Source organism: Loxodonta africana, chromosome 14 (genome assembly GCF_030014295.1).
Source record: "Loxodonta africana isolate mLoxAfr1 chromosome 14, mLoxAfr1.hap2, whole genome shotgun sequence".
Taxonomy (NCBI): domain Eukaryota; kingdom Metazoa; phylum Chordata; class Mammalia; order Proboscidea; family Elephantidae; genus Loxodonta; species Loxodonta africana.
This window is the reverse complement of record NC_087355.1, coordinates 75,998,905-76,008,140: the sequence shown is the minus strand read 5'-3', so window position 1 is coordinate 76,008,140 and position 9,236 is coordinate 75,998,905.

The following is a 9,236-nucleotide window of genomic DNA, read 5'->3' as shown; positions in this document are numbered from 1 at the left end:
ACAACCACACAGTACTGGGAACCATGGCCTAACCAAGTTGACACATATTTTGAGGGGGACACAATTCAATCCATGATAGTCACCACACGGTTTGTTTTCCCTGGATTCGGAAGCATCCTTTGTCTGTTGAGTGGGGTTGCCATGCATTGGCGGCCACTCTACCACAACTGGTAAGTAAACTGGTAAGCAATGACAGTGTGACTACCGGGAATTTTTCTTGGGTGATGCCCTTCTCATCCAGGGCCCCACTGAATGGACCAAGATCACATGAGTCAACTACTGCTCAGTGTTTTTCAGACTCCAGGTGAAAAACCACCCCCATAACCTAAGTGCCACCACTGGTTATTCCAACACTTCGTGATGCTCTTCCGAATGACAGGGGCTATGCTCAAATCTAATCTCACCATTAGATTGCCTCCCTTTCCGTGCTGCATGAACTGATGTTTTATGGGGGAAATAGTCAAGAGAGTAAATTTTATTTTAAAAAGTTGTAGAGGCAGAAACAGGAATTTCCTGTAAAAGGGGGGAAAAATAGTCTTAGAATGTGTTCTCTTGAGAACCAAAAAGCTCTTAGGAATCAGCTCACCTGGAAACTGAAAGGCTCCAGCTCCTCTCTGTCCCGTGTTTCCTAGCACTGTTCAAAAATGACAGAGACGAAGAGGCAAGAAAGAGAATCCTCTGCTCTTGAACCTACAGAATGTTCCTCTCACTCTTGCTAGGAACTTTGTTTAAAGTAAGGTTTTGTTTTGCTTTTTATTTACTAATTTTGAGGCTGAGGATTTTTTTTTTTTTTTTTTTTAAGGCACAGGTGAGAAGAGAACTGGGAAACAGAAGGAAAACAAGTTCTCTCTTCAGTAGTTTTCTAATGCAGAAGCTAGACATCAGCTCAGACTGGAGGTTGTTGGCAGCATATTAAGTTTTAAGAAGTTTAAATGGACTAAATTTCTATCTATTTGAGAGTTAGAATCACCTCCTTCTAGTTAATTGTTTCAATTTGGGGCTCATTTTTGAGTTAAATATCTTGGCCATACTTAGATTAGAGACGATAGGGCTGTGCCTATTTATCTAAGGGTGTCGTTGTTGTTAGGTGCCATTAAGTCAGTTCCGACTCATAGCGGCCCTATGTACCATGGGATGAAACACTGCCCAGTCCAGTGCACGCTGGAGCCCATTGTTGCAGCCACTGTGTCAGTCGATCTCCTCGAAGGTCTTCCTCTCTTCAGCTGACCCTGTACTTTATCAAGCATGATGTCCTTCTCCAAGGACTGATCCCTCCTGATAACATGTCCAAAGTATGTAAGATGCAGTCTCGCCATCCTTGCTTCTAAGGAGCATTCTGATTGCGCTTATTTCAACACAGGTTTGTTCATTCTTTTGGTAGTCCATGGTATCGTCAATATTCTTCGCCAAAACCACATTTCAAAGATGTCGGTTCTTCTTCAGTCTTCCTTATTCATTGTCCAGCTTTCATAAGCACATGATACGTTTGAAAATACCATGGCTTAGGGAAGGCGCATCTTAGTCTTTGAGGTGACATCTTTGCTTTTCAACACTTTAAGAAGGTCTTTTGCAGCAGATTTGCCCAATGCAACAAGTGCTTTCATTTCTTGACTGCTTCCATGGGTGTTGATTGTGGATCCAAGTAAATGAAACCCTTGACAATTTCAATCTTTTCTGTTTATCATGATGATGTTTATTGGTCCAGTTGTGAGGATTTTTTTTTTCTTTGTGTTGGGGTGTAATACATACTGAAAGCTGTGGTCTTTGATCTCCATCAGTAAGATCAAGTCTTCTTCACTTTCAGCAAGCAAGGTTGTGTCATCTGCATATCGCAGGTTGTTAATGAGTCTTCCTCCTATTCTGATGCCCAGTTCTTCTTTATAGTCCAGCTTCTTGAATTATTTGCTCAGCATGCAGACTGAACAGGTATGGTGAAAGGATAAAACCCTGATGCACACCTTTCCTGAGTGTAAACCCCACAATATCCCCTTGTTCTGTTTGAACAACTGTTTCTTGATCTATGTACAGGTTCCTCATGAGCATAATTAAGTGTTCTGGAATTCCTATTCTTCGCAATGTCATCCATAACTTGTTGTGATCCACACAGTCGGAATGCCTTAACATGGTCAATAAAACACACATAAACATCTTTCTGGTATTCTCTGCTTTCAGCCAGGATCCATCTGACATCAGCAACGATCTCCGTGGTTCCACGTCCTTTTCTGAATCCAGACTGAATTTCTGGTAGTTCCCTGCCGACATGCTGATTCAGCCACTTTTGAATGATCTTCAGCAAAATTTTACTAGCGTGTGATATTAATGATATTATCTGATAATTTCCTCCTTAGGTTGGATGGATCACCTTTCTTGGGAATAGGCATAAATATGGATCTCTTCCAGTTGGTTAGCCAGGTAGCTGTCTTCCAAATTTCTTGGCACAGATGAGTGAGCACTTCCAGCACTACATCATTTATTGAAACATCTCAATTGATATTCTGTCAATTCCTGGAGCTTTGTTTTTCACCAATGCCTTCAGTGCAGCTTGGACTTCTTCCTTCAGTACCACTGCTTCCTGATCATATGCTACCTCTTGAAATGGTTGAAGGTTGACCAATTCTTGTTGGTATAGTGACTGTGTATTTGTTTCATGTTCTTTTGATACTTCCTGCGTCGTTCAATGTTTTCCGCATGGAATCCTTCACTATTGCAACTCGAGGCTTGAATTTTTTCTTCAGTTCTTTCAGTGTGAGAAATGCCGAGCGTGTTCTTGCCTTTTGGTTTTCTACTTCAGCTCTTTGCACATGTCATTATAATACTTTACTTTGTCTTCTCAAGCTGCCCTTTGAAATCTTCTGTTCTGTTCTTTTACTTCATCATTTCTTCCCTTTGTTTCAGCTACTCGACGTTCCAGAGCAGCTTCAGAGTCTCCTCTGACATCCATTTTGGTCTTTTCTTTCTTTCTTGTCTTTTTAATGACCTCTCGCTTTCTTCATGGATGATGTCTTTGACGTCATTCCACAACTCGTCTGGTCTTCAGTCATTAGTATTCAATTCATCAAATCTATTCTTGAGATTATCTCTAAATTCAGGTGGGATATACTCAAGGCCGTACTTTGGCTCTCATGGATTTGTTCTAATTTTCTTCACTTTCAACTTGAACTTGGATATGAGCAATTGATGGCCTCTTCCACAGTCAGTCCCTGGCCTTGTTCTGATGGATGATATTGAGCATTTCCATCATCTTTTTCCACAGATGTAGTTGATTTGGTTCCTGTGTATTCCATCTGGTGAGGTCCATGTGTTTAGTCACCATTTATGTTGGTGAAAAAATGTATTTGCAATGAAGAAGTCGTTGCAAGCAAAATTCTAATCATGCGATCTCTGGAATCTTTTTTATCACCAAAGCCATATTTTCCAAACACCAGTCCTTCTTGTTTCCATTTTTTGCATTCCAATCACCAGTGATTATCAATGCATCCTGATTGCGTGTCGATCAATTTCAAGCTGCAGAAGCTGGTCAAAATCTTTAATTTCTTCATCTGTGGCCTTAGTGGTTGGTGCGTAAATTTGAATAACAGTCTTAATAACTTGTCTTCCTTGTAGGCATGGATATTATCCTATCACTGACAGAGTTGTACTTCAGGATAGACCTTGAAGTGTTCTTTTTGACGATGAATGCAACACCACTCCTCTTCAAATTGTCAATCCCAGCATAGTAGACCATATGATTGACTGATTCAAAATGGCCAATACCAGTCAATTTCAGCTCACCGATGCCTAGCATACTGATACTTATGCATTCCATTTCATTTTTGATGATTTCCAATTTTCCTAGATTTATACTTCGCACATTCTAGGTTCTGATTATTAATGGATATTTGCAGCTATTTCTGCTCATTTTGAGTCATGCCACATCAGCAAGTGAAGGTTCTGGGAGTTTGACTCCATCCACGTCATTAAGGTCGACTTTACTTTGAGGTGGCAGCTCTTCCCCAGTTGTCTTTTGAGTGCCTTCCAACCGGGGGGGCTCATCTTCCCACACTATATCAGACAATGTTCTACAGCTACTCATGTGGTTTTCACAGGTAATTCTTTTCAGAAGTAGACTGCCGGGTCCTCTTCCTAGTCTGTCTTAGTCTGGAAGCTCAGCTGAAACCTGTCTGCCATGGGTGACCCTATTTGTATCTGAATACCAGTGACATAGCTTCCAGCATCACAGCAACACACAAGCCCCAAGAGTATGACAAACTGGCAGACACGTGGGGGATCTAAGGGTGGGAGGAAGTAATTAAGGGAGAGACCCTCCGTCATTAAAAACATCATCATCGTGGTTGTCATCAACATCACAATCATCACTGCCATCATCATCACTACTGAGCTCCTGCTATATGTCAGGCTCTTATCCAAGCCTTAAAAGGGAGGTGTCCACATCATTTGGGCCCATCCCACTCGGAGCAAAGAAGAATGAAGAAAACCAAAGGCACAAGGAAAATACTAACCCAAAGGACTAAAGGACCAAATGAACCAGAGACTCCACCAAAATCCGAGACCGGAATAACTAGATGGTGCCCGGCTACTACCAATGACTGCCCTGGCAGGGAACATAACAGAGAGTCCTGGATAAGGCAGAAAAAAAATGTAGAAGAGAACTTAAGTTAACATAGAAAGACCAGATTTAATGGTCTCAAAGAGACTGGAGGAACCCTCGAAACTATGGCCCCTGGGAACACCGTTAACCTAGAACTGAAACCATTCTTGAAGCCCACTCTTCAGAAAAAGATTAGACAGGCCTATAAACAAAAAATAATACACATGAGGAATACACTTCTTAGTTCAATCAGATATATGAGATCAAATGGGCAGCTCCTATCCAAAAGCAGGATGAGAAGGCAGGAAGGGACAGGGAACCTGGGGTGGAAAGGGGCAGTGTGCTGTAACATTATGTTGATTTCAACTAATGTCACAAAATAATACGTGTATAAATTTTTGAATGAGAAATTAACTTAAGCTCTAAACTTTTACCTAAAGCACAACAAAAAATAAATTAAAAAAGGGGGAGGAGGTATCCATTCTGTAAGTTAGGTTTTATTACTATCTCTATTTTACAGATTAGGAAAATGAGACTCCCAGAGGTAGTGTAAATTACCTAAAGTCACAGATATGTTAAGTAGGAGAGCTTGGGCTGAAATCTGGGTCTTTCTGATCCCAAATTTTATGCTGTCAACTAAGATACTACACATACCTTAAGGGATCTGAATTCTGGGACTGTTCAAATTCTGAATAGAAAATCAGCTTATAAATAAAGCCCTGGACTGGAAATTCAAAGGTCTGTGTTGCAGTCAGCCCAATAAATAAATAACTATTCAACCTTAGCCAGGTCACTTACGTCTGAATCTTAGTTTCCCCATCTGTACCACGAAGACTTTGGTCAGTTGATCCTGAAGTTCCCTTCTAGTCCTGACATTCTGTGATATGTTAATTTTAGGGAATGCCCATCCATACCCATTCTACCATGGACTGTCAGAGGAATGAACAAATCTGTCTTGGAAGAAGTACAACCAGAATACTCCTTAGAAGCAAGAATGGCAAGACTTCATCTCATGTACTTTGAACAAGTTATCAGGAGGGACCAGTCCCTGGAAAAGGACATCATGCTTGGTAATGGGTCAGTGAAAAAGAGGAAGACCCTCAACGAGATAGGCTGATATGGTGGCTGCAACAATGGGCTCAAGCATGGCAATGGCTGTGAGGATGGCGCAGGACCAGGCAGCGTTTCATTCTGTTGTGCGTGGGGTTGCTATGAGTTGGAGCCAACTGACAGCACCTAACATCAACAACATAACCCATCCACACTAGATGTTTTTCAAAGCAAAAGAGCGGCTTCAGTTTCCTTATCTATAAAGTGAAAAGACTGGCATCCCAGGATTCTATAAAAAGCAATCAAAGCTCTGATAAGTTTTGTAAAAATATAACACTGTGGTTAATGATCAAACTTTGTGTTTAATTTTCTCAAGTCAAGCAAGAATTGCCACCCCCAAGCGCAGGTACATCCAATTCCCTGGGGGCTCTGCAGTCTCCACAAGTCTTAGTCTGCAGAAGGATAAGCAATGCTTACTTTTATAATCACATCCTTTGCTTTGTGAGAAGATCCATAAAATGGGCCCTTTAAATAGCAATCTGTTTCAGAGCATTTAAAAGTAATTTCAATTTACTTCTTCAGAAACACATTTACCATACCAAGCAAGGCCCACCTTTATCTCCAACCAGAGTTTTGAATAGTTACCAGTCTAATCGAAGCAGGAACATTTTATGCTCACAAGAGAAAATTTATAAATTCACTGATTTCAAACATTTTCACTGCTGGCCTATTTACTGTATGTTGGGCCCTGGGCTAGGTACTAGGAAAATACATGTAAACAAGAACTGTGTGGAGACTTTCCTCAGAAAATTTTTGAGTCCTATGCATCGGTAGATAATTTTAAATATAATAATTCAAATGTAATAAGTGGTATTGTAGGAGAAGTAAAATTTTATGGCTTCCCCTACTGACAGCAGGTGATGGAAGACTTCTTGGAGGAAGTGACATTTGCTTTAAAACCCAAGGAATAAGAAGGAAATGGGTGATAGCAAGTGAGTGGGTAGGAGGGGAGACTGGATATGAAGACCCAGAGAAGACAGAAAGCATAGCATATTTAAATATCTCGTAGAAGTATAAGAGGATATGCAAAATGTGAGGCTGTTTCAGTGTGCAGGGATCATCTCAGGATGCTAAGCCTTCTTGAAGACCTCAGTCGATCTGAAGTTGGGCAACTCACTTAACTTCTTTGATACTCAGGTTCCTGATCTAAAACAAGAGAGGTTTATAATTGACAATATTTTACTTCCCTTTCAACTAGGAAATTCAATGCCATTCTAAAGGCCAGGGATATGACTGGGGAAATAACTTCACTGGGACTTCAGTGGAGTTGTAAAGAGATCAGGTTGTGCGTGTACTCATTTGTTAATTCAATAATTATTTACTGAATCCTCACTATAGGCAGTCCCCAGGTTATGAACAAAATCTGTTCCTGAGTGTGTCCGTAAGAATTTGTAGGTAAGTCGGAACACATGCATACAGTTCTTATTTAGCCTGACTTTAGTATTTTTTTTAGTGCAAGAAAAGGCTCAAAGCCTATTCAATGATTTAAAAGCTCCAAGTGCAGCAAGTGAAAACGACTGTGATGAAGAATTTGTTGGGAGTAGGGGTTTTTTTCTTTTTTTTTTTTTACTTCAGTCATTTCAAAGTGAGGGCAAATTTACATCACATTAACGGATTAAGTACGAGTTGTCTGTAAATTGGATGTTCACAATCCACAGACTTCATGAACTTACAACTTATTACTTTTGTGCCAGCTACAAAATTAGGCATCTATGCGAGATGCTATAGAGGTTGTCATTAAACGCATAATTACAAAAATAATTATGTAGTGAAATACTCTGAAGTGCTATGAAGGAAAACAGGGCTCTGATAAAGGGTATCTACTACAGAGCGACAGCGAGCACCATACCGAATGATGAAACATTAGTAACATTGGCTTTAATGTCAGGAACAAGTCTACCCTCTGCCACTGCCACTTAATGTTGCAATGGAAGTGTTAGCTAATGCAATAAAATAAGAAAAATAAATAAAAAGTGTAATGATTAAATTGGGAGGAATAAAACCACTACTTTTAGCAGACAACATGATTATCTAAGTACAAAATCTTAGAATATTTTCAAATCATTGGAATTCAAAGGAAGTTAATCACTGCTGATAGAAAAAAGGTTGACGTAAAAAAATTGTGATGTTATGCAACTTTTATATCAGAAACTCAAGGTTTAAAATATATTTAAAAATGCTACTTCTAGTGTAAGATCTTCAGGGAAAAAATTACAAAGTGTTTTAAGGACATTTAAAAAGATCTAAAATTATATAATGACCATATTTATGAATGGAGAAACCTAATAGTAATAACAAGGTCAACTTTTCCCAAATTGATCTATAGATTAAGTGCAATTCCAACCAAAATCACAAGGAGCTATTCACAAAACTTGGACAAGCTATTTCTAAAGTATTTGTAAAAGAAAAGTGCCAAGAACAGCCAAGACAAATATGATTACTATTTTGTGATAAATCTATAGTAATTAGGACATTGTGGCATTTGCCCAATAATAGATAGAAAATGACCAGTGGAACAAAACAGGGAGTTCAGAAACAGACCCATGACAATTTCAGCACCTCAGTGTGATAAATCAGTGGGGGAAAGAATGGACTATACATGTTGCTAAGGAAATGAGTTAACTATAAAAAAAAAATGAAATTAGATCTGTATATCACATCTTAGTACAATCAATTACATATAGATTAATAAACCTAAATGCAAAGAAATTAAACCTAACATATTTATACAAAAATATGTAACAACCTCTTTATACCAATGGGGTTTACAATTTCTTAAACTAGACACAAAATGCCTTCAATATAAAAAATTTTACTGAATTAAAATTTTAAATTTCTGCTTAACAAAAGGTACCATAACCCATAACTCATTGCTGTTGAGTAGACTCTGACTCATAGCGACCCTATAGTTTAAAAAAGTATTAAAGAAAATGTTAGTATAGACAATATATAAATAATTATTGCCAATCAGTTGAAAAGAAGCAAATGACCAAAGAGAAAATGGGTGAGATGTATAAATAAGCAAGTCATAGACAAGTAAACGTAAGAGGCCAAAAAAAAAAAAAAAAAAACTTACAAAATGATGCTCAATTGCCTATTAACAAAAAACAAAAAAAAATAACTGACATCAGGTTCAAAGGAAAAAAGAAAAGAAAGAAGGAAAGAAGAAAGGAAGGAGGAAGGAAGGGAGGGAAAAGAAAACAAAGCAAGTCTGGTACTGCAAGGGGTTGATCCAAAGGGTTGATGAGAATGTAGAAAAATTGGCGCTTCCCATACACATCAGATGGAAGCATAAATTGGCAGTACCACTTTGGAAAATATTTTAATACTATCTAGAGAGTTACAGATGGATCCGTACACTAGAGAAACTCTAGATACGGAGTAAAGAATTGATGTACAAGAATGACAATGCAGTGATATTAATAAGAGTGAAAAACTGGAATCCACCTAAATATCCCCAAAGGAGAAAATATAGATAAATCATGGTTAGTCACAGAATGAATACCAGACCACAGTCGATACGAATGCTCTAGGGCTG